This window comes from Vicugna pacos, chromosome 29 (assembly GCF_048564905.1).
Source record: "Vicugna pacos chromosome 29, VicPac4, whole genome shotgun sequence".
In the NCBI taxonomy this organism is placed as follows: domain Eukaryota; kingdom Metazoa; phylum Chordata; class Mammalia; order Artiodactyla; family Camelidae; genus Vicugna; species Vicugna pacos.
Window position 1 is genome coordinate 25848236 of NC_133015.1, and position 25173 is coordinate 25873408.

The 25173-nt window shown below is 49.2% G+C and overlaps 1 long non-coding RNA gene across 1 annotated transcript; it reads right to left on the minus strand.

Annotated features, from left to right (window-relative positions):
- Window positions 1–21865: 21865 nt before the first annotated feature.
- Window positions 21866–23874, minus strand: LOC140690190 (uncharacterized). The gene is made up of 2 exons (XR_012065372.1): window positions 23328–23874; window positions 21866–23012 (listed from the first exon to the last, which is right to left on the minus strand). It is a non-coding gene; the product is annotated as an uncharacterized lncRNA (long non-coding RNA).
- Between the last annotated feature and the right edge of the window lie 1299 nt (window positions 23875–25173).

A 25173-nucleotide genomic window follows, 5' to 3' on the forward strand; every position in this document is an offset into this window, starting at 1 on the left:
AGACGCGCAGGGCAGTCGCTGGAATTCTGCCTCACTTGGGTTGAATGCTTGCTTTTGGATTTAGCTACCGGCGTCTGTGTTTCACAAGAAATCATCTTCCGAGAGCCCTTCAGAGCCTTCCGGTCAGCCTTTGTTTCCTTCCTCTGTCCCACTGGCCTCACACCCTGTGATCTTTGCGGTGAACATGTTTCTCACCTGTCCTGTGAGAAGTTCCCTCTCCCCCCAGGAGGATGGGTGCTGTTCTAGAGTCAGGGATTAAACTGTATTTATTTACTTCCAGCAGTATGACCTGCCCCCAACCAATGTCTTAATCCAGCTCTAAAATTGAGGTCAGCATCGAACGGAAATCGTATCTGGGTGCCCCCCTCAGGCCCCTGTGCCTCGGGTCACCTTGTGTCGTCCTCCAGCCCATCCTCTGAGAATGGGGCCTCCCTCCACATCAGCCTCAGAACAGCAGGTGCTTTTCAGGTCCTGTGTCCCCAGGACCCCCGTTCGTAGAAACAGGGAGAGCTGCGACACTGGAGATGTGTCTCATTTGATTTGGGCTAAGAAGGGCTTATCAGCCTTTGAAATGCAAACAAAGGACCCAGAAATCTTGTAGTTTTGGGAAAACCTGATGTTATTTTTATTCCTACACTTGAAGGCCTTTCTGGGCAGTGCCCGGACTTGTCAGCTCTCCAGACAATTCAGAAAGTGTGTACGGACCTCGCCTGGATTGCCCTGCTCAGCCCTTCCAGCCGGGGGGGGGGGATCCCATGGGGGTCTGGCCTGGACTGTGAATGCTTTTCACAGAGAACCATGTTGGCATGCGTCCTGCCCCTGACATCCCATCACCTCCCAAGTCTTACCACTGCAACCTTCTCCCGGAGCGCGGGCATCAGGTTTGAAAGTGAGCATGTCCACCCTCACGTTCCATCTCTCTAACCTCAGACAGCACTTGGAGATGGCCCCCCACCTCCGCAGCTTCTTATCTGAAGAAATAATTCCTTCTTGTGGAGCAAGGATGACCCACTGATCTATGTCTTCTAAGTTATGCAGGTTACGTTAAAAGGGACTTGTCAACAGTAGCTTCAAAATGCAACCGACTGCCTCTGTAGAAGCTGATTGGTGATGGTCGTCCTGCCCCATGCAAAGTCCCTGCATGCCTGCAGTGATGACATCCAAGTAGGCACGTTACTGCTCAACAAGATATGAATACGTCTAAAAGTAGCTGATACCCATTGGACCACTTGCTTATATCTGTTTAGTAATCTCACAAACCTGAGCTACGAGAACCCGACTCACTACACATTTATTTTAAAATGGGATCTTGACGGTGACTTATGAAGTGTGCAGTCAGTGCCCAGAGGAACGCTTGCCTGTGTGAGCAGCTGACGGAGACAAGGAATGAAGACAAGCTGTCTGTGTGAGGCGGTTCCCGGAGATGCTCCACCTCGGGCCCTGAGTGCGTCTGGAGCCCGGCGGCTGTCACCCCGTCACCACCGGAGGGGCCGCGGGGAGGGCAGCCGGGGCGCCCCGAGCCCCTGTGGTGAATCCACAGACCGACTCAGAGCCGCAGGACCAGGGGATGAACGGAGAAGTCAGCCACACCGCCCCGCCTCGGGGAAGCTAAGCTGAGGGCCACGTGAGCGTTTCCCCGAATGCTTCCAAAAACAGAGACACACAGCGAGCCGGCACCGGGCGAGACGCAACTGAGACTGGGGGTCCATGTCATTAAACGCAGTCTGAGCTGCATCTGGAATCTGAGAGAGAACCGTGGCTGTGAAGGTTCTGATAAAGCAGTTGGCAAAGGATAGTGGTTTGGAAGCACAAGGGAGAAAATACTTTGAACTGAAATACATGCATTTAACTTTTAAACTCACTTTTTGATTGTTTTGTTTTTGTTTATCTTCAACAAATTCCCCTCAATTTTTGCCAAAAGTATTTGTGTAAAGATTTAAAATTCATACTATACACCAAGATTTTTTTAAAAGTTTTAAGAAATGACCTGAAAGGGAAAATAAAGGCAGAAAAATATAGACACTAGGACACAAAATAATGTCCAAAATCGGGCATTCACTATTTCCAAAAACACTGCAGTTGACCAGTGTTTTGGCCTTGCACTTGTAGCTGTCAGCACAAAGAAGGGAAGACAGCAGTGAATGGTTCACAGCTTTCCAGAGGGGAAAAGAAGCTAACTGCTGAGAACACTGAGACCCTAAAATCGGAGAGGTCACTCGCCGTCCCACCGGTGGTGCTCCTCGGGCAGGGTCCCTTACCTTACAAGCGTCGTAACGTTGCATCTTAATAAAACCTCACGATTGTTGGGACGTTCTGAAACCTATGCCCTAAGTGGTCTTTTCTACAAGTGCTCATTCTCGACGGAGTGATGTGAAGTCTGCTAACGTCACTATCGAAGAGCAAGCAGTTGACGCAAGCGTTCTTCCCCTGTTTACCTGGGTGGTGGCTGACTCCAGTCGCACTGGCCATCCGTGCTGGAGGGCCATCCACATGCGTCATTTTGTCCTGAGATTGTCTGACTCGTCAGTCCCAATCTTGATGAAATATGCCTGAGTGAATGTTAGGCTGTACTGCACAATGGTATCATTAGTGCCGCAGTGCACAAAAAACGGGAAGAAGTCACGTTTTAAGGGTCAGCCTGGAGCGGTAGGTGGAAGGGCCTGGGGTCGCTGATTAGCTCCAGGCTGTGTTTTCCTCCCTTAGGTATTATTTCTGGGGCAAAATTAACTGTTTTTACAGGTCCCTTGTGATTGCTCGCCCTGCGCCTTGGCAGGGTGTGGTGTGTTTGGAGGTGGGTCTTCCCTGCCGCCTTTCCGTGGCTTGAGTCTCCCCAGAGCTGCAGAAGCCCTCTGCCCCCTTCCAGGTGAGTAAACAGGCCACGGCCGCACAGTCCCACGTGGGCACGTCCTCTTGGCAAACCTCCGTGTGCTGTTGGTGCCACAGACTCAGCCACATTAGGAAGCCAACCTGCCTTCTGTCCTAAACAGCCGTGCTCCCGCCAGACTTGGTGTGAGCTGGGGCAGGTGAGGTCGCGGTGACCCAGGGGTCCAACCTGTCACGCACGGGGGCTGAAATGTTAGTCTGTCAGTACTGCCATCATCACGCCTGTGTAGTGGGGGGCGGGGGGTGCAGCCCTCATGTGAAAATGTAGGGAGCACCTGCTTAATTTTAACCCCACCAGCTCATTTCGGCACCAGTACCTCTATTGTGTGAATGTAATTTTAAAAAACCCTCTGGTCAGAAGAACTCAGAGCAAATGTCCTTGATTAAGTCATCCCTGCAGGTCCAGTTGGGTCGGCGTTCCCAGTGAGGACTGTTCTGGGCAAGAGCGCAGGCTAGCCCAGCCCCCAGCGCTGAGACCCGCCACTCCGAGCCTGGTCCCACCTGCTCCAGGTGAGCCGGCAGCCCGCGGTCTCCCAGCTCTCTCAGCACCTGGACCACTGGGACCAGGCCTGTGGCTACCGTGGGTCCCCTGGAGGCCAGCGTCAGTGCCCGGGTGAGGGGTGCGGCCCTCTGAGGACGGCCACAGACTGACCTCCGTGAACAGCCTCCCGTTCCTTCCTATCTCTGGTGTCTCTACAGTTTAAAGAGAGTTACAGCGATGAAGGACCGAACTATTCTCATGGTCACGTTCCTATCTGGAAACTGTGGGTCCCACCAGCTCAGCTTTGCCAAGGGACGGCTTTAGCCGGGGCCCTCAAGGGCGCAGGTCACGAGCTCTGATCAGAACTCGTGAGGTCTGGCTGCTCTGTGCTCACAGCTCCTACCTGGTTCCTCTGTAAACCTTACCTGATCCAACAGGAAAACGACTTCTTCTCAACAAGAGACTGTTTAAGCGTCTCGCCACTTCCTCCCCCACTAACTGCGACTCAGTGAACAGGCACACGCCGTAGCCGGCTTCTCTGGCCGACCCTGTCCCCACACTGCTGTGGAGTGACCAGTGTCCTGCCGCCTGGCGCGCTAGGACGTGTCCTCTGCTGGCTGGGTTCTGCGGGACCTGACGAAGTTGATCAAAGACCGAGGGGAAATGGAAAAATTCCAGGTAACTGGAAATTACCAACAGGTAACTGTTTCAAGGACATGGGTAAACAGAGAGGCAGCCCTGGTATGTGCCTGAGACGACGATGGCGACACGGTCCGAAGGACAGAGCGACTGGAAACATGCCACGGGTGTTACCTGGACTGGCTTTGTCCACAGACGTCACGTGGAAACGCACTGACTTACCAGGTATCAGTTACATCTTACAAACATCATACAGAAAATGTCAGGAACAAATTTTTCAATGAAAAGTGGTCCTCAGAGATATTTTTCAAATGATGACTCTTGGCAATGAAATATAGGGAGAGACAGGAAGACGGCATTTTAGACAAATCACAGAGGCATGAATATGGCATTTTTAATAAATCATAGGAAGAGTTATGGCATTTGAAATGAAAATCGAAGTTCATCTAAATTACTTCATTTTCCATAAAATAGAGCACTGCCTCCCTACTTAGTTTCATACCATGTTATGGAGTATGTACTTCACTGTGATTTCATAAATCATCCTAGGGAAGTAAACTTGCCACCCTGCCTTGTAAATACCGCTTTGATTGACATCACTGCTTCCGTGAAGGCGTCACTCCATTAACATTTACGGTCCGAGGGCTTTATTATCTCCTTGATTCTGTAAGACAAGACGAGGTTGCATGTATTACACTTCTAATTATTTTCCAAAATCTTTTAATTTAGTGGGAATCCCAGAAGTTATGCAAATATCTAGTTTCTGACATTTCAACATTGAACTGAAAATCCGTTGAATAAAAGCTTCCGCTGTTTTTAAAAATGATTCCCTCCGAGAAGCTGAATAAATGAATTATTTAAATTTATCTCTGCCACTCACCTCTCATAAATCTGGAAAAATAAAGTAACTTCACCGCGTTGTGACTTACGGCGGCGTACTTGTTCCCTGCGAGCACGCATGACTCCACTGGCAACGGTATGGTGTACGATCTCCTGTTAAAGTATGTGCATGTGTGTGGACGCCTACCTGCAAAGAAGCCATGGAACACTCATTCTCCTGTTGCAGAACCTTTAGAGGTGAGGTGAAGATTTCCTCCTTCTGGTTCCGAGAGTCGAGATGAAGGATCTGAGGGTGACGTGGCCGTCAGGGCATCCCAGCCCCGCCTCTGATCCTGTGGGCGTTGATTCACTCAGGCTCTAGTTCCACAAGATACTAATTCCACTTCTCTGGTTCCATAGATGAGGAGACTGAGATCGAAAAACTGACTTGTCTGACGTCTTCTGACAATTTCTTGGCAAGTCAGGTTTGTGGTTTTCCTTAGCCAATCGTGAAGGGACAGAAAAGCATAAAGGAGACGTATTTGCCATATTCAATGATGACCATTTGAGGCTGAACCAGTTTTGTTCTTTTTTAACAAAACCTCTTGGGAAATAAATTGGTTCCCGGATTTTTTTTTTCAGTGAACTTGGAATATAAACTTATGAAGTGCCACCGAATCATTTCAGAAACTTACTGAACGAATCACAGCGAAACTTCAGGTCCGGGGTGTTTCAGGGGCATTTTAACCCCTAACTCCTTACTCAGGTTCCAGTGATTAAAAAACAGAATTGGGTTTCTGAGAGTTACCATGTAGGGGAGAACAGCTGGTTTCTTCTCCCAGATGTGTCCTGCCACAGGCTTTGCTGGTCCCCCCCCTACCCTGAGTAAACACACTGCCGTCTGCAAAACCAAAACCTCAGTCCTGGTTCCTCTTTCTCCCTGAACCTGGGATTAATACACAGCCTGGTTTACTCAAGACAGATCTGGCTACACCGCTTGCCCTGGCCTGATAATCAGCATTGCCTTTTACTTTCCAAGTATTCCGATTTGGACGGTGAGTTACACGGCTGCCCACCTGTCTCCCCTCTCCTTTCTGCAGCGAGCCCTGTGAGTGACCCTCCCCCAGCCAGGCCCAGCTGTCCTTCCCGACGAGCACGGCCAAACCTCTGGCATCTTCACACCTACTGCTCAGTCTGCGTCCGGTCTCAAAGCAGCATCCAAGCCATCTTTGTCAAATGTTAGCCTCCTTCCTCAAATAGTCAGTGTCACGGTGAAATGCAAACTCCTTGTTCCGGCTGCATCTCCACTGTCTGTCCTTGTCCGGTGCCTTCAGGACCACCAACCCCGTCCCGGCGTGGCAGCAGGAAGTCCCGGGAGCCTCTGTCTTCTCTAGCCTCTCAGCCTGGGGCTCTGTCTCATGGCCAGTCCCTCCTCAGGGTCCATGTCTCGGGACACGTGCCAGTTCCTCAGACAGCCTTTTCTCAGCACCGGCAAAAACAGCCCACCAGCCACTGGCCGCTGTCGTTTGGCCCCCAGCTCCCCCCTGCTCCCAGCGCCGCTGGCCAGAGTCCTGGGACCACTCACCTGACACTCTCCCTTCTCTTGGTGCCTGAACCTGGGACGAGCACCTGGACCTCTTCACGGCTGTGGTTTTGCTGCTTCAAACCGTGTGCAGTTAGTTCAACAGCACACCCATTATAAATATTTGATAATGAAAGATTAAAGTCAATATTCATAAAATCATGTTGAAAGATCATTATGATCATTTATTATACAATGTCTCCCTTTGCAATGAAATAGTCCCCTCAGAGTATCTTCCAAGTCAGAGTGTAGTTTTCAAAAACTATAAAAATCATGCCTTATTGTAATAATGTTGAAATAATATTCACTATGCCGCACAAAATAATAAAAATAAACACATGGATGTTACGGTAGAATGCAGGTAATAATCATGCGATCTACATGGCTGAGTCTTCACAAACCTGAATGTAGGAGAAATACCCACTCATTCTCCTTTCCATCAAAATCACCCGTATCCCACCCCGGCCCCCGGCTGTGATGGCAGTGCATTCCACCACGACCACCTGTGAGCGTGCGTGTCCCTCCCCGCCGTGCTGCTCGGAGATCCGGAAGGGGAGCCGGGGCGGCTGCGGAGAACAGGGGAGGGCTGCCATCCTTCGTGGTCACCACGGCAGAGCTGGCCCAGGTCCACCTGGTCCCCTGAAGCCAGGGCTCCGCTCACCTGCGTCAAGACGCATTAGTCATCCTGACGTCCTGCCCGGGTCTGCCAGGGAGACGGGCCCCCAGGAGCCCTGCGCTGTCCCTCCTCTTCTCCATCCTGTTTCCATCTCTACTGCCTCTTCTTCTTTCTATTTACTAATTTTTTTATTGAAATATAGCCATAAAAAGAGAATGAGATGCCATTTGCAGCAACGTGGATAGACCTAGAGCTGATCCTACTAGGTGAAGTAAGTCAGACAGAGAAAGACAGAGATCCTATGCTGTCACTTACCTGTGGAACCTGAAAAGAAATGAGACAAGTGACTTATTTACAAAGCGGAAGCAGGCTCCCAGACGTAGAGAGCAAACTTGTGCTACCAAAGGGGGAAGAGGAGGAAGAATCAGGAGTCCGGGACTAGCAGTCACAACCACTACCGTTTCTTCTCAGGGAGCCCGGAGTCTCAGGAAGCCGGACCAGGGAGGGGGCTGCCTTCAGACGCTGCTGCTGTCCGTCCGCCCCACACGAGGAAGGGTCTTAAACTCCGCCCTGTGCTCCCTTTGTGTGCCTTTGACCTCTTCCCAGAAGAATGACTTAATACACAAAATAAAACACAGACCCTCACAAAAGAAGCAAGTGACACTGGAAAAGGGTTACACGTGAGCTTCTTTATTAACCAGATAAGATCCAGCCGTGGATCTGATAAGCACCCTGACTTAATAAAGACCACTTAATTTAATAAATACCGCAAGGCTAAGTGATACCCAAAACAGTATTTTGAGAGGCCAGTACCAATGGTATGTAAATATTAAAATATTTAAAAGCGTAGGTTTTATTGGTGTGTACAATGCTACTGTGTGTTTATGTACATTAACAATTAAAGAAACTGCTAAATTTCAACTAGAAGTTAGTGGAAGTGAAGACAGCTGTTTTTTCTCATCCAAGTTCACAGACCCCCCTCACTGACACACGCTAATCATTATATCTGCACTGTGTTAAGTAGGTTCTCAGCAAAACAAGGAAAAAGGCCCGATTCTTAAGACACAGCTTTTGGTAACTGACAGCAGAACCGCATGTCCAGGCGACACCCTCCCAGCCCATCTTCCCAGGCTGCCCACCACCTCGGCCGCGGCAACCCCACCGTTCCTCCCCACTGGGCAGCGGGGCTGTTGCCAACACCCTCAGCTCCCGCACAGGACAGTGAACCCTGTTCTCCACGTGGACCCAATTGTTATGATCTTATGATCTCCGAGCAGGAGAAACACATCTGAATACAAAAAGGGTCAAATCACTGTGACCCTCGCCGTATCCTCGGGAGCTGAGCGGACTTGGGGTATCACTCCTTGCTGTGGATAAAGGAGGTGCTGGGAGGCCTTCTGAGCTGGTGCAAGTCCGAGGCTGGAGCTGGCAGGTAATTTGCACAATGCTGCCTCCTCAGTGAGTTACCAGAAATGCTGCAGAGCACTGGTTTTTGAAGCAGGAACCAAATTTAGGGAACGTGGGCAGCTTCCTGGTCAACATGAGGCTGGCATTCATTTCTCTTTTGTGTTCCAACTTCTTTCTCTACATGTATTTCTAAACAGCAATGTACCCTGAATTGCATTAGACACGAGGGGATTTGATCTAAAATCCTAACTTAAAGGAGAGTCAATATTTTACATTTCATTTTTCTGAACATTTTGGTTGTCTTTTATGCTATTCTATCATATCTATCTATTACCATTTAATATGTAATTTAAAATTTTGATTCTGATCTAATTTCAACATTTTAGAATCATTAGGGAGGCTGAGTTTTTGCAGAAAACATTCTGTAACTGATAGCATTGAATGGACTATCATAAAAGGTCAGCATAAAAAAAAGCAGCCATCTACCTAACCACATTGTAAACTATAAATTAGATTTACCTGGTATTTCCACTGTAATATCTGAAAAATATAGTCATTGGAGTAGGCACATTTTGAACCAGAGGAGTTACTTTTAATATAAGTACATTGTATATTAATTTTTCTAAACAGCAGAGTCTAACGTTTCCTATTAAATGTATAATGTGCATGTATTCCATTGGGTTTTCTACTCCTGTCAGTAATTCTTAGGTTGTTGCTATAAATATACATTCACAGTTTTTATTGAAGTATATAGGCAGTTACAGTGTGTCAATTTCTGGTGCACAGCACAATGTCCCCCCAGTCATGCACTTATATACATCTATTCATTTTCATATTCTTTTTCATTAAAGGTTATTACAAGATATTAAATATAGTTTTCTGTGCTATGCAGAAGAAATTTGTTTTTTATCTATTTTTATAGTGGTTAACAATTGCAAATCTCAAACAGAATTATATTCTTTTAATTCTGAAAGGGTATGAACATGCAAATTACAAAGAGGGAGCTACATTTAATCACGCATAATTAAAAATTTCAAGCTTGGCATGAGCAATCTATCTTGCCCACAAAGGCACAAACCATTTCCTTGTACTCCGAGAGGGCTTCGGTTGTACTGACTAATGCACACCATGTGAGCTGTCACTAAAACGTGCCAGAGAACCCGCAACCTCAGTGCAGGGTGTCTGTACCAAGCGGTCTCAGTCAGTCATGTGTTTCACCAGCTAAGGTGAAACAAACACACAACTGTTGTATATCAGATGGAAAACGTAATTTTACGACATCTGATCATCGATTTAACCATTGTTGACCCCATAAGTGGTTTATGAGATGTGCATTTTCCATGGTCAACCTAAGAATGAAATGCACATTTTTTTGTTCGAAGTTCAGTGTAGTTGGTTCCAATTTCAAAGTTAAGATCGTTGTTTCCAGATAAAGAACTTTTCCAGGGCAGGTAGTTTAAAATTCTGTTTGTAAACAGCTCAAGAAAGAAGTTTCTGGACCCTCGGGGGTTCACTACTGTGCACGTGACTGAGGATGTGAGACAATGCCATGGCTGATGAGAGTGTAAATCACAGCCACCGCTTCGCAAAAACAGCTTGACGTGACTCGCTAAAGTGAGACCGCGAAGCTTTATGGCCCAGCTCTTTGCTCTTCGACAGACACCTTAGAGATTATTTTGCACATGGGGCATTAAAGGCAAATTGTAAAACTGCTCATAGAACCGTTAAAGAGAAAACTACCTAAATACAAATGTGTGCAAGGAGTAAGAGGCATACGTACATCCTGTGTGTCCACAGTGCTGCGGAGTGGCGTCCAGCTCGCGGGGAGCCGGCTGCAACCACACGCAGCAACACGGACTAGTCTCAGAACCTTTACGTGAAGAGACAGTTAGCAAGTCAAAGAGGAGGAAGCTTAGCCTTTGAAAAGTTGTTGGAAACAGAAAACGATCTACTGTACAGTGACATACAGTAAATTGTGTAACGTGTATATACATATTGGATGTAGAACTATTTTTAAAAGAGAGGCTGTCATGACACAAAATTCAGGACACTGATCAGCCCGGGGAGAAGCAGGGGCGGGGTGACTGGCGGCCCTCACAGGGCCTCCCGGGCACCCAGAACGCCGTGCTGAGCACAGGCCCGGGAGACGGGGACGCGGTGCTGATCCTACTGTGCTTCACACGGTCAGCATTCTGCTCAGACATTTCGTGTATTTATCATGTACTTCATAGAAAACAATCTCAAACTCCTAAAAATGCTCATCAAAACGAGGCATTGTTTACACGTCCATAAGCAACAGAGACTCTATAATGACCTCACTTTGGCATTTGCAACTTCAACTCTGCCAGAGAAATTCATTTTTCTACATACTTATCAAATATTGAATGTACTGTCCCATAAGCTAGCTTTCAGAGAAATCGCCCAGTTGTCCTCACATATGCATTATTGATTTTCTAGAAAACGTTCATCATTCAGAAGCCTGGTGATCTTCATTTCACTGCAGTCTTAGAGTTTTCAAGTACTTTTTTATAGGTTTTTATTTAGTTTTGATTTTACTTGTCATCTATTTGTAACACATAGATATTAAAATACCTACAGATTTAATCCTATTCACCATTTCCCTTTCCTCCCATTTAACCTCAGGTATTTTATGGAAAGAAATGGCATCCTTGCTTAAATGTATTACATAGTTTTGTTTGTGTGTAAGTTTTAATTTTGGTATCATGATGTACGACTCTATAATAACTTTATTTTTTCAAATATTCATCAAATTACACATTATATCCATTCACTGAATAATTTATTTTCTCCAGTTACTAGATACACAGTAGTTTTATCATACACTAATAGTAGGAAATTTGTATGTAAAATTAATTTTAATCAAGTGAACACTTGCATACAGCTGGAGGTCGAATGCTACAGCAAACGTTAAAGTGCATACAGCCGTCCTGCTCCCGCCACGCCCTGCCCTGCTCCTCGCCCCTCAGGACCGCGGCGTCCCGGAAACGCGGCCCTGGCCACGTGGGGAAAGGCGACAGCGTCAGAATAAATGAAACCGCTCTCCGGGGGAATGAAAGCTTGTGACCACACAGTAGTGAGTCTTATGTTTGAAAACAAAATCCTACTTTTCTATTAAAACCTGAGTTGACAGTCTTGTCTTTACTGCAAATCACCCCGGAAGTGCGTTCGCTTCCATTACCTCCAGCGCCCCGCCTCCAGTGCCCCGCCTGCTGCGCCCCGCCTGCAGCGCCCCGCCTGCTGCGCCCCGCCTGCAGCGCCCCGCACGGGCCCTCCCAGCCGCAGGTTCACGCCGCGTGACCACCGTGTCCTCTGACCGCATTCCAATCCGCGCCACACGCTATTTCTGACAATAAATAACGTGCCACGTTAGATTGATTTGCGTATAAGAAGCCGGGTTTGATCAGTTTGCATCTGGAAAAGCGAGGGTACGGAGACGGATTTTCGTATTTCTCTAACCAGCGAAGTTCGCTTGTGGAAGACAAACAGCTGAGAGCACGAAGCTTGAGATAATTCCATGTTCCATTGCTCTTGAAAGCTGAGCTTTTTTTAGCTATTAAGGGGACTGAGGAAACACAACACGTCAAAACACTGAGGAAACAAAGAAATGAGGCAAAACCAGAAAACCAAAGAAGTTCCCTTTCCTCTAAGTACTTCTAACAAGAGGAAAGAGACCTCTGGTTCACGGACTACTCTGAACACGCTGCTTTTATAACACGTGATTTAGTCGATTAAAAACAGACAGCAAGTGTCCTGATGAGATTTCAGAAATGAAACACATACGAAAACTGTCCAGGGATTTTAAAAGTGCTCAATATTTTTTTAAATATTCAAAGGAACTTGAAAAAATGAAAATCCATAATTTATATTTATATTTCTCTAAGAATAAATGCTCATACTTTCCCATGGTTACACTTACGTGTTTAGCAAGTGTTCCATTGCTAAACAACAATTATTACATTTTCTCTGGGTGGCATAAAAAATGTACTCTTTTAAGAAAAGTACCTACTTCTGTGAAATATTTTAGTATGTAAAAAATAGAAGTCGACATTGGAAAGTAAAATTGAGTTGTTAGTAAGTTAATTAGTAAGTGTGGCATGATCCTAGGAGAATAAGTAGTCATTGCAAATTAGAGAAAACACGCAATTACTTATAATTAGAATTTTTTTTTAATTGAGATACAATTAATGTATACCACTATGCATGTTTAAGATGTACAAAGTGTTCATTTGATACACGTTTTTATTACAATATGAGTGCTACCTTAGCGCTAGCTAACACTTCCGTCAGGGCACATAATTATTAACTCTTTTTGTGACGGAAACATGTAAGATCTAGTCTCTCAGCGAATTTAAAGTATGTAATACAGCCTTGCTGCCGTAACCACCTTGCTGCACACTGCTCTCCAGGATGCGTTTATCCTTGAGCTGTAAGCTTGTACCCTTCCACAGCATTTCCTCACGTCTCCCACGCGCCAGCCCCTGCCAACCACCACTCTACTCTCTGTTTCTGCAAGTTCAGCTTTTATAAATTCCACGTTTTAGTCGTGCCATAGAGTTTGTCTTTTGGTCTCTGGTGCATCTCACTTAGCACAGTGTCCCCAAGGTCCATCCAGGGTGTCACAAATGGCAGGATGTTCTTTCTAATGGCTGAGTAATATTCCAGCGTGTGGATGGATGGATGGATGGATGGAGAGAGAGATTGAGCTCACATCTTCTGTTTCAGTTCATCCACCGATGGAAACGTAGGTAGTTTCCTGCCTTGGGCACAGTGAATGATGCCGCAGTGACATGGGGGTTCTCGTTGACATCCTGTTTTCATTTCCTTTGGGTTTATACACAGAAGGAGGCTGCATCAGTGAATGATCAGTAAACTGTCATTTCTGTTGTGATAAAATTGTCTCAATTAGAGAATTTCTTCAAAGACTTTTATTTCGAAGGAGAACGCACAAGCCCCAGGAAGGAATTTCCAACGCTGGAGACCTGGGTTCTAGGTACAAATGTCCTGTTCCTGAGTCTCGAGTAGAAACGTATTGCTTATTTCAGTTGTCCACTGAGAATTCTGCATCCCATCGAAAAGCAACGAAGGCAAAATAGAGACTTTTCCAGCTGAGTAAAAGCTAAGAAAGATCTTCGTCAGCAAACATGAGTTGCAAGAAAATGTGAAAGGAAGTTCACCAGACAGAAGAAAAGGACACCAGATGGGGACTTTGATTCACAAGAAGAGGCTGAAAATGGAGACAAATGGGCAAATACAATTTCTCATTTTCAAAGATTTCTTTAAAAGACAAATGACAAAAGCAAAAATTAGTAACTATGTTGTCAGGTTAACAGAATATATTAAAACAAGAAATATGAAAATACTGAGGGCTGAAGGAGAGGCGAGCGCCTGGCCCTTCTCCTGAGCCCTGAGGGCGGGAAGCTCGTGGCCGCGCCGGCTGGACAGTCACGAGGAGACATGTGCAAAGCAGTTACTTGAAAACTTCTAAAACCCATATGTTTCTCTCAAGCCACATGGGATTCTAAAATAAAGGTAATATTTTAACTAAAAGTAAAACACATGTGTACAGTACAGAGGAAAATTAAGAAGCAAGTTGAGACAAAACAACAAATGTCCTTTCTTGGTCAGAGGACAGTATTCTGGGCGTTGCACCTGCCACAACCTCCTGTTTTAAGTGGCACGGAAACTAGGGGCAAAACTCACCTTGGGCTGAAGGTGGGCCCTCCGCTTTGCGGCCAGAGCTCCGAGGCAGAGCAGCGCCGTGCGGTGCCGGATGCACATCCCCTTTTAGACACTGACAGAGCTGTGTCGCGCCTCCCTGACCCTGCCTGACTCAGCCCCAGTTCCCCTCAGGTGAGCATGTTCTCGTCTGCCTGGGGGCCCTGACTTAGGGCGGGCCGCGTGCCCATCCCTCCGCCCGCCTTTCCAGGGTCTGTGGCACTGAGGGCCTCTCACACGCCAGTCACTGTGGGTTTGGTTACTCTGTGTATCACTGTGGCTCCGAACCCTTCATCAGGTGAACTACTGATCTGGCGTCACGGGGAGGGCCCCCGGGCATGGCGGTGGGACACACGTGCCCGCCTGGTGCGGAGGAGGGGCCACCCCACACCTGGATGTGCGGGGGCGGGGGGGCAGGGACTTCCTGGGCGGACTGCCGCTCAGTGGTGACAAGGGTGGGTAACACCAGCCACTAAGGAAAGCAAGGGACACTCATGCCAAGATTTTAAAATACCGAAAACTGAGCCCCACCCCACATCTCTGCTCGGGTCCACACCCAGAAACGGGGTCTGCTGAGCTCTGTCCTGGAAACTCATTACTATCTTGCTAAAGAGCCTATTTTTAAAATTAATACATCGATTTGACTTACAGCACCAATGCTTCTTAAAATTGCATATGTTAGAGGGGGTCTATCAGACTATTTGGGGGAAAAAATAAGATTTAGTCCAATCTCTAGACTTTCCTTGAGAATTAAAGTCATTGACTGTTATGTGTAATTTTTCTCCCCCCACCTTTAAATAAAAGCCTTTATTGAGAGGACTAGAGAGCAGAACATACACTTTAATAAAAGGCTTTTTTTTAAAGAAAAGGTATCTCTCCATTTGCTTTGTCCCAATATAGCTCCTTCACTAACAAGAGCTCCTGAGTCTGCCTGGGATTCTCCTTTGTTCGCATTCTCTACTGAACAGCCTCAAGGTGATTGTATTGTCTGGAGTTACAGGCTGCCAAGAAATGATGTGTGTGAATTGCATTTCTGCAGGTTAGCATTCAGCACAACTTGTCACTCTTCTCAGCAGACGTTAGTATCCTACAAGGTAAGTCCATGGGACTTCCATACAGGAACAGCAGAAACGTTTAGAGAAGTGAGTGAACGCCACCTATTAGCAAGCGCACCACCACGTGAGCGTCTCCTGAGCACAAGTGTTTGAATTCTGGATGTGATAGTAGGTGTGGGAAGAAGGAAAGGGCGGAAGATGAAAATCCCGTGGGCTTCAAGGCCATCGTGCGCGCACAGCTGTGCGCATGGAGGACCTGGTCCTTATCGCGCTCTCCACTTCCCGGTTCTCTCTGGAGTCTTCAAGTATCTGTCCTGTGCCTGGCCTGTTGCGCGAGGTACCAGTAACCACTGGCTTCTCGTGCCATCCACCTGCTCCTTGCCTGCTGTCAGGTCCGTTCTCCAGGTGTTCTGTGCGCTCCGTGGAGCTGATCCGAAAACCTCCACAGCACGGACTGGAAAGAAGGGAGCTCTCACCCGCCAGAGGTGATTCTCACTCCGTGTGGTAAGTTGCTGGTTTAACAGTGGTCCCCGGGCGCAGGGCCTGCCTGTAATTCTCACACCAACAACAGAATGACCCAAATATCTCACCAGACCACAGCTTGTTCTCCTGGATTAAACAATTACAGTTTGATCAATAGCAACAATACGAGGCATCTACAGCTGCTCAGCCCAGAAGAGCGAGCTGCAGCGCAGTAAGACATTTGCTCATTCTTTTGTTGGTGTGAGACTAGACCTTTCAGAGCCCCAGGTCTATGGCACCCGCCTCTGAACCCCCCAGCGGGTCCTTCCCAAACCCCCCAGGGAAGCAGGCTGCTGTAAATCTCCAGACAGGCCTCACCTCCAGGGTCCCCCTTGCAGCCGCCTTCTCCTCCTCCCCGACCTGGCTACGCCTGAGGGTGCTTCCCTCGGGGTCCTTACTGTCCCCTGTTTGTCCTCTATCATTGTGTTTACTGTATGGAATTGAAAGAAGTTCTCCTTGCCTATTTTTCTCCCACTTTTCTCTCATCCCCTCAGAGTTTACTCTTCACCGGGCTCACGGTGTCATCAGAGGAGTTCTGGGACACAGCTGCTCCCCAGTGAACGTCCGCTGAACTGAGCTGGAAACAGGCGGACACACACAAGGAGAAGTCCAAGGTGCTGTTCCTGTGGTTATGACTTACACGACAGCGACACTGACCTAAGACAATTCAACATAAAAGTAATGCACCAAATTACAGAATTTCAAAGTATCTTTAGGTGTATTGTAGTGACATCCAATAATATCCAAGCAGCGGTCACTCACTGCGTGACTACCAAGCACTGATGATCACCCCTTAGACGCTAGCAGGTGACCGCAACTGGGTGGAAGTTGACAGTAAAAAATAATAATCATGATAGTTTCACGCCATATTCTGTTTGGAACACGTCTGCAACGTGTTTGGAAGGCGAAGAGAATTCTCCTCGTCTTGGAGTGGAGGGGAGGGAGGGGGGAGAAGCCGGCCAGGGGACCAGCACCGCCTGCCTAGTGAGTGCTGATGCTGGGGTTCCGAGGACACTGTCCATATCCTTTCTGCTAATTTGGAAAAGACAAAAAAAAAGAAAGAAAGAAAAGGAAGCCTACTCTGAAATACGTTTTTCAGTCTAAAGAAAGAAGCATTTTAAAATAGCTTAAAAGAGTGAAAACCAGATAGGGAGGACAGAGGCTGAGGCTGTGCGCACTGTGATTAAGGTCAGTAAATGAGACCATGCTCTAAGGGCTGTGTCCGCTAGAGACGTCAGAACAAGGTCCGACTGTGTGTAGCTGGGCTGGAAGCTGGCTTCAGCCAAAAGCGCCAGCTCGCGCTCTCCACTGCGGGGGGCCGCGCTCTCGGGGTGAGGACAGACACCCTTCCGAGTTCCCTCAGGAGTCTCTTAGCAAGTTTCCTGAAAAAGTCCTGAGTTTGGTACCTAATGGCACTGAAAAACGAAAATATTTTATAGAAATATTAGACAATTGACACACACAAAAATAGTTTAAGATGGCTGTCTATATAAGCTAGAATCATTTAAATATTATTTTATGTCTTATTTATCTCCTTAAATTAATATTTCTCTAGGGAATATTCATTTGGAAGATCTTTCCTGTTGTTTATCTTCCGGGTCATTTTTGCCTTTTTGATGAACGCTCGCCTTACCTGAGAAGGATAAAATCATAAGACAGCAAGTTCCCCGGCGCCGACGATCGCATGGTGGCAAGGAGTCAAGCTGGATGGGGTAACACCGCCAGCTAGAGTTTTAAAAGACTCTGTAGTTTAATGCAAATGTGTATCAAGAATGAAACTGACAATGAATACATGTTGTAATCAACAGGTCTAATTGGCGTTATGACTTATTTAATTAAAAGGCTTTAGGGGACTCACAGAAAGCCATGACTTAACATGTAATTAGGACATTACAATTATAATCACAATAATACTTACTATCTAATGTGGAGATTGAAGCAGTACAATGAGTAACAACAAAATGAAAGAAAGATTAATGCTGTGTAAGAGTAACTAGGGAAACCTTAAAATAAACATGGCTGGAGTCAGATGTAGAGTCACGCTTCTGCGTGAGGTTGTAGTAAGTGACATTTAGTGAGCACTTCCTAAGTGCTTTTCACGCAGTGACTAGTTAGATCATTATAAAAGCCCCATGGGGTAAATGGTGTTTTGCCCCCATCCTAGAAACTCAGGCGGTGACATGTAGGAACCCCTGTGCAGACGTCCGGTCTCAGCCCCACGCCCCCGGCTTCAGTTTCCCACCAAGGGCAGCTTCCGTGACATCGTGAGGCTTTCCTGACTTGGAAAAGCCAAGAATCGGGTTACTTTGTTGGTGGTACAATTGGTGTCACTGCCCAAGGCAAGAAGATCTTGAAAGTGAATCCACGGTCATGGATATAGATTTCCTGTGTGTCACCCGGGGACAAGGACCCTCGGATTTTTAGTTTAATTAAATTTCACTTTATCTGAATCCACCAGGTCGAAATGAACTCTCAAGCCGCACCAAACCCTCAACAGAGGCCACATTCAGAAGGGATTTAAATCAGGAAAGACACCAGTTCTGCGCCGTATCCTGGGGCAAGGAGGCTCAAACTCTTTTAAACTAAAGCTGCGGCTGTTGAGAGGGAGAGGCTTTCCTTTTCTCTTCACGTGTTGCTGCACAGAAAGCAGCGGGGCCTGTGTCTGAACAATTGTTTTGCTCTGTGAGTTTAAGCCACTAAGAGGCTAGATTAAAGTAGGAGGAAAAAATGAAAAAGGAAAAGGACGTGAGGAATGTTAAAATGCAGAATGACTTTTGGGGATTGGCTGTTCATTACAGTCATGTTCCTCCTTCCCCTCTTCCCTCCCTCCCTTCTCTACCTCCCTTCCTGTTCTTCCTCCCTCCCTTCCTTCCTGTTCTTCCTTCCTCCCTCCCTTCCTCCCTTTCTCCCTCCCTTCCTTCCTCCCTTCCTTCCTGTCCTTCCTTCCTCCCTCCCTTCCTTCCTGTTTTTCCTTCCTCCCTCCCTTCCTCCCTTCCTTCCTGTTCTTCCTTCCTCCTTCCTTCCTGTTCTTCCTTCCTCCCTCCCTTCCTTCCTGTTTTTCCTTCCTTCTTCCTTCCTGTCCTTCCTCCCTTCCTCCCTTCCTTCCTGTTCTTCCTCCCTCCCTTCCTTCCTGTTCTTCCTTCCTCCCTCCCTTCCTCCCTTCCTTCCTGTTCTTCCTCCCTCCCTTCCTTCCTGTTCTTCCTTCCTCCCTCCCTTCCTCCCTTCCTTCCTGTTCTTCCTCCCTCCCTTCCTTCCTGTTCTTCCTTCCTCCCTCCCTTCCTCCCTTCCTTCCTGTTCTTCCTTCCTCCTTCCTTCCTGTTCTTCCTTCCTCCCTCCCTTCCTCCCTTCCTTCCTGTTCTTCCTTCCTCCTTCCTTCCTGTTCTTCCTTCCTCCTTCCTTCCTGTTCTTCCTTCCTCCTTCCTTCCTGTTCGTCCTTCCTCCCTCCCTCCCTTCCTGTTCTTCCTCCCTCCCTCCCTTCCTCCCTTCCTTCCTGTTCTTCCTCCCTCCCTTCCTTCCTGTTCTTCCTTCCTCCCTCCCTTCCTCCCTTCCTTCCTGTTCTTCCTTCCTCCCTTCCTTCCTGTCTTTCCTTCCTTCTTCCTTCCTGTCCTTCCTCCCTTCCTTCCTGTTCTTCCTCCCTCCCTTCCTTCCTGTTCTTCCTCCCTCCCTTCCTTCCTGTTCTTCCTTCCTCCCTCCCTCCCTCCCTTCCTTCCTGTTCTTCCTTCCTCCTTCCTTCCTGTTCTTCCTTCCTCCCTCCCTTCCTTCCTGTTTTTCCTTCCTTCTTCCTTCCTGTCCTTCCTCCCTTCCTCCCTTCCTTCCTGTTCTTCCTCCCTCCCTTCCTTCCTGTTCTTCCTTCCTCCCTCCCTTCCTCCCTTCCTTCCTGTTCTTCCTCCCTCCCTTCCTTCCTGTTCTTCCTTCCTCCCTCCCTTCCTCCCTTCCTTCCTGTTCTTCCTCCCTCCCTTCCTTCCTGTTCTTCCTTCCTCCCTCCCTTCCTCCCTTCCTTCCTGTTCTTCCTTCCTCCTTCCTTCCTGTTCTTCCTTCCTCCCTCCCTTCCTCCCTTCCTTCCTGTTCTTCCTTCCTCCTTCCTTCCTGTTCTTCCTTCCTCCTTCCTTCCTGTTCTTCCTTCCTGTTCGTCCTTCCTCCCTCCCTCCCTTCCTGTTCTTCCTCCCTCCCTCCCTTCCTCCCTGCCTTCCTGTTCTTCCTCCCTCCCTTCCTTCCTGTTCTTCCTTCCTCCCTCCCTTCCTCCCTTCCTTCCTGTTCTTCCTTCCTCCCTTCCTTCCTGTCTTTCCTTCCTTCTTCCTTCCTGTCCTTCCTCCCTTCCTTCCTGTTCTTCCTCCCTCCCTTCCTTCCTGTTCTTCCTCCCTCCCTTCCTTCCTGTTCTTCCTTCCTCCCTCCCTCCCTCCCTTCCTTCCTGTTCTTCCTTCCTCCTTCCTTCCTGTTCTTCCTTCCTCCCTCCCTTCCTTCCTGTTTTTCCTTCCTCCTTCCTTCCTGTTCTTCCTTCCTCCCTCCCTTCCTTCCTGTTTTTCCTTCCTTCTTCCTTCCTGTCCTTCCTCCCTTCCTCCCTTCCTGTTCTTCCTCCCTCCCTTCCTTCCTGTTCTTCCTTCCTCCCTCCCTTCCTCCCTTCCTTCCTGTTCTTCCTCCTTCCTTCCTGTTCTTCCTTCCTCCTTCCTTCCTGTTCTTCCTTCCTCCTTCCTTCCTGTTCGTCCTTCCTCCCTCCCTTCCTTCCTGTTCTTCCTTCCTCCCTTCCTGTCTTTCCTTCCTTCCTCCCTGTCTTCCTTCCTGTCCTTCCTCCCTCCCCTGGCGCGGCCCGGGCGGCGGCCCCGCACGTGCGCACGAGGGCGCGGGCTGTGGGCGCGGCTGTGCCTGGCCCGGGGCTGCAAGCATGAGCGGCGCGGGCGAGGGCGGAGGCCGGGGCTCCGCAGGGAACGCGGGCGGCAGAGCGCTCCCTGAGGCGGCGGCTTTTGAGGGGACGGAGGGAGGCCCAGCGGGAGAGGCGGCCGGCCTGGCCGGGCGAGGACTGCGGGTCGAGGGCCTGGCCGGCCCGGGGCCCAGCGGAGGCAGGGGGGCCGCGGGGCCGGCCTGGGAGGAGGCAGGCGAGGGGAGCGCCCCGCGGGGCAGCGGCCCTGCCCCGCACGGCTCCGGCTGAGCCAGGCACCCGGAGAGGCGCCGCGCCCACGCGGGAAGCGGGCTTCTGCGTCAGGGGAGGCAGGTGCGCTTGCACGCACGTGTGCCGGGCGACGTGGACATGAAGCAAGGCTTTGCTCCATCGGCACCTCCGGCCAAGGCGTGCGCACTTGTATCACGTTTCCCGGGTGATCCTCACGCTGTTAGAGGCAGGCAACTGCTGTGGACCGAACGTCTGTGTCTCTCCCAGACCCGGATGCTGAAATCCTCGCTGCCGATGCGATGGTCTCAGGAGCCGGGGCTTCTGGGAGGCGGCTGGGTCTTGAGAGAGGAGCCCCGTGAACAGGACCGGCGCCCTTACCAGAGGAGTGGCCAAGAGCAGACAGCGGAGCTTGCCTCCCTCCGTCTGCTCGTCCCACGTGAGGACATGACGGGCGGTCATCTGTAAACCGGGAAGAGGGCTTCACCCAGAACCTGACTGCGCTGGCACCTGGGTCGCTAACTTCCCAGCTCCCAGAACCGTGAGAAATGAGGTTCTTGTTTAAGCCACCCGGCCTGAGTTAACTTGTTACAGCATCTCAAACTGACCAAGGCAGGGCCGGTGGCTGCAGAGATTACAGTCAAAGGCGTGGAAGCAGAAGTTCTCCAAGGAGATAATGACTCAGGGGAGAAGGGTCAGAGATGCCAAGTGTGGTGCCTGGGGAGGTGAGATCTGAGGCACCATAGGAGACAGGGTGTGGGGCCGGGGGGACAGCTGCTCAGAGCCAGGGGAAAGCCAGCGGCACAGAGGTGTTGGGGGCAGGGCTGAGGAGAGGCAGGAGGCCGGGGGTAGGAAAGCGGGGCTGCAGAGATGAGTGGGGCCTCCCCGGGGGTGATGAGTGCAGAAACAGCATTACAGACATTTTATCTGTAACCTGCAAAACTTACACTCTGCTCAACGTTTTTATGTCATTATTCCATATTTTGGAACTTTCTTAAAATTAAGATTCCTTTTAACATAGAAATCATTTGCCAATGAACCATTTACTTACTTATGAAAAGCTTTGTTGTTCATTTTCTGATCTGTGATTTGTATCAGATTCCATAAGCCATAAATTATAAATACAAAAATTCTGTGTCTGTTACTGACTTCGTAAGAGAAAGGCAAAGCATTAGAACACATATTTGAATTTTTCACCAAAAACAATACATTTGTGCCATGAAAGGAAATTTTTACATTATACTAAAATACCTGTTTACTCCAGACTATTTTGTGCTCAGGTACTGAATTTTGGATAGTCCATCTAACGGTATGAACTCGAGAGGCAGAGTGATGGATGAGTGATTACGTGCACCTGTGTGGTCGTTCCGGATCTTATGTGTAGGGGTGTGTGTACACATGTAGACACGTGTATGTGTGTACGTGTGTGTGTGTGCTTGTGTGTATACATACATACACATATATATATTTAACACAGAGGAGATTTGCAGACTTTTGCTTGTGAAGAAGCTTTCATACTTCCTGTGAAATACTAAATGGAAATTTCTCTGTGCCTGTCCCAAAAAATGGAGATGACAGATAAAAATATCTGCTCGTGCCAAGAAATAGATCAACGTGAGTTTATCCGCCAGCGGCTGCTGGAGCTGCCTCCTGTTATGTAATTTATGTAGAGACAGATTATGCGTCTAAAAGCTGTTCTTGAATCTTAATCAGTGACTATGGTTGTCATGAGTCAATACAAATGTTCTCCTCCATCCTAAACTGATTCAGAGACAAGTGACTTGCACTGGTCAACAAAACCAAGTGAAACACACACCGAGGGCCTGAATGTAAAAACGGCATGTCACAGGAGAGCCCGCCCCACGGCCTCCGCTGCAGCCAGCCCGGGGAGCGGCTGCGGCCTCTCCAGCAGGAAGCCCAGAACAGACGGGATCTGATTAATAACTGCCGGCTTCTCTGTTTCTGCCCCGTCTTCCAGCTGAGAGTCAACCAGAGACAGCCAAGCACGCCGCCCCAGTCACACAGGACGTCTTCCCCCTACGCCCACAGCCCCGGTCCGGGGCGTGGCTGACGGCCCGGCTCCAGCACACCCTGCACAGTGGCCTTCGCTCTTCTGGTCTGGTCTTGGCTTATCTCCACGTTGGACAAGTCACTGAGCCCCTTTCTCTCTTCTGTAAAGCAACAGAGAGACAATCTCGTAAGATGGGGGCACTGACTGTGTTGAGAGCTAAGGGGCTCTCAGGTCAACTCACGCGATGACCCTGACGGCCATTAGCATGCTCGAGGTCCTGGCTCAATTCCCCAGTACCTAAATAAAAATAAATAACCTAATTACCTCCCCCCAAAAAACAAAGAAACAAACAAAAAAATGACAACAAAAGATGGGGGTGCAGGCAGCCTTGCCACGCAGGCAGGATGCCCGTGGGAAGGGCAGAGGTGCCCAGGGTCCATGGCATCCGGGGGAAGGGCAGCTCCAGACCACAGACCTCGGGGAGCCCGCGTCCACGGGCTCAGGTCCTCCTGGAGAAGTTTGGTCTCCACCTGCTGGTGTTGCTGGAAAGCTAGGGAACCCTTGGGGTGTCTTGGGTGCCTGTTGGGGCAAAAGCCAGTAGAATTCAAGTACTTGGGAATATGGATACAGTTACGCCCATCAGCGGGGGAGGCCGCGAGAAACGTGGCGAATGTGGGTCTCTCTGCACGGTGAACTGCCCGGACGGGATCATGACGGCGTCGAGGACAGACGCTGACGGCAAGTGGCTGTGCATGCTTTCGGAAGCAGGAGCTGCCAAGGCACTCACTGCTGCCCAGAAAGCTCAGATGTTCCACATAAATGAACAGAATCCGTGCTCCAAAGGCTCATTAGCTAACTAGCCGTTACACACGTTGCTTCTGTTACCGAACAAGCAAATCACGCCTCAGCGACTCAGGACGAAGGAGCGAGGGTAGCCTTCTGGTTTCCGTCCTCGTTGCTCGGAGCTCCCGGCCGCCGCTCTGGCTCGTGCCCGCCTGCGGGCCTCTCAGTTCGCTCCCCGGGGCCCCGGGCGCCCGGGCGCTCAGGCGGGCCAGGCGGGCGCCGCCGCTTGCGCCGCTCCCTGCGAAGCCGGGCGTGGGCGGGCCGCCCCCGCCCCGCCCCGCCCCGCCCCCGCCCCGCCCCCGCCCCCGCCCCCGCCCGGGGAGAGGCTGCGAGCCTAGCCCGCGCGGGAGGGTCGCGCCCGCCACACACGGCACCGCACGTGTCCGTGCCGCGCGCCCTCCCCCGGAGCCCCGCGACTCCCCTGCTTGTTTCCGTCTCGCGAAGGCTCGTCGGCCTGCGTGTCGTCGCTAGGTCGGTGGCCCTGGGGCACCGCGGCCTGAGCTGCCCGGGCCCCCCTCGTGCTCACGATGCGTGACTCCGAATGTCCTTCTTGTAGAGGGGACGTGATGCTGGGCTCTTTGGTTTCGTGTAAGAGGGCACAGTGGACACACAGTGGACACACAGTGGATGCAAGAGGGCCTCAGGAGCCCAGGAGAGCAGATTTAAATGGACCCCGTGCGTGGGGAGAGTCCGAAGTGTGTGAAGGGAAGTCGTGGTGCACCTCAGTCCTCTCACCTCTGCAGTGGGAACCACAGCAGAGACACGCCCCTGGGAAGACTCTAGATGCCCAGCAGAGGTTTACAAAATAGAACCAAGTCCCGAATGGTCGTGCAAAGCCCTGAAACGGAAGTAAGTTGTCATTCCTCGAAGTTGTGCGGCCATTTAATAACCAGCACATGATGGAAACCATCACCCGAGGCTTCAACAGATCAGGGAATTAATTACAGAAACATTCCATGAGGGAAGAAGACAAAGCAATTTCACAAATAATTTACCACAATCACCCACACCATTAAATGCAGGTGCTTGCTGTGAAAATGTCTTTCCTTAATGCAGATTCAGTGCAGGAAAAAGTATAAATTACTGACATTCGTCTCAACATAAAACGTCTTAAAAACCCAATTAATACTCTATCAACTTGGTATTATGATTTAGGTTACTGTCAGAAGTGAAATAAAACCATTCTGTGTACCAAGGCAGGGAAATATTTGTCGCACACGCCATTATTTTCCATCCACCAAGAAAATTACAGTCTTTCACGTAGAACATTTTTATGGTTTTCCAGTAAGTGCCTCCACAGGGGGCTACTTGAAGCACTTGAAAAAGTTTAACAGCCCCCAACGGGCAAGGTGTTCGTCTGTCTCTCCCTTTTCAAGGAGCTTCAAGAGCTAAATTCTCTAAGTGTTTAACACTCACTGTAATTGGCAAGTGTGCTGAGTGCAGACTTGATTCTTGCCCTTGTAGTGAAAGGTGAAGAA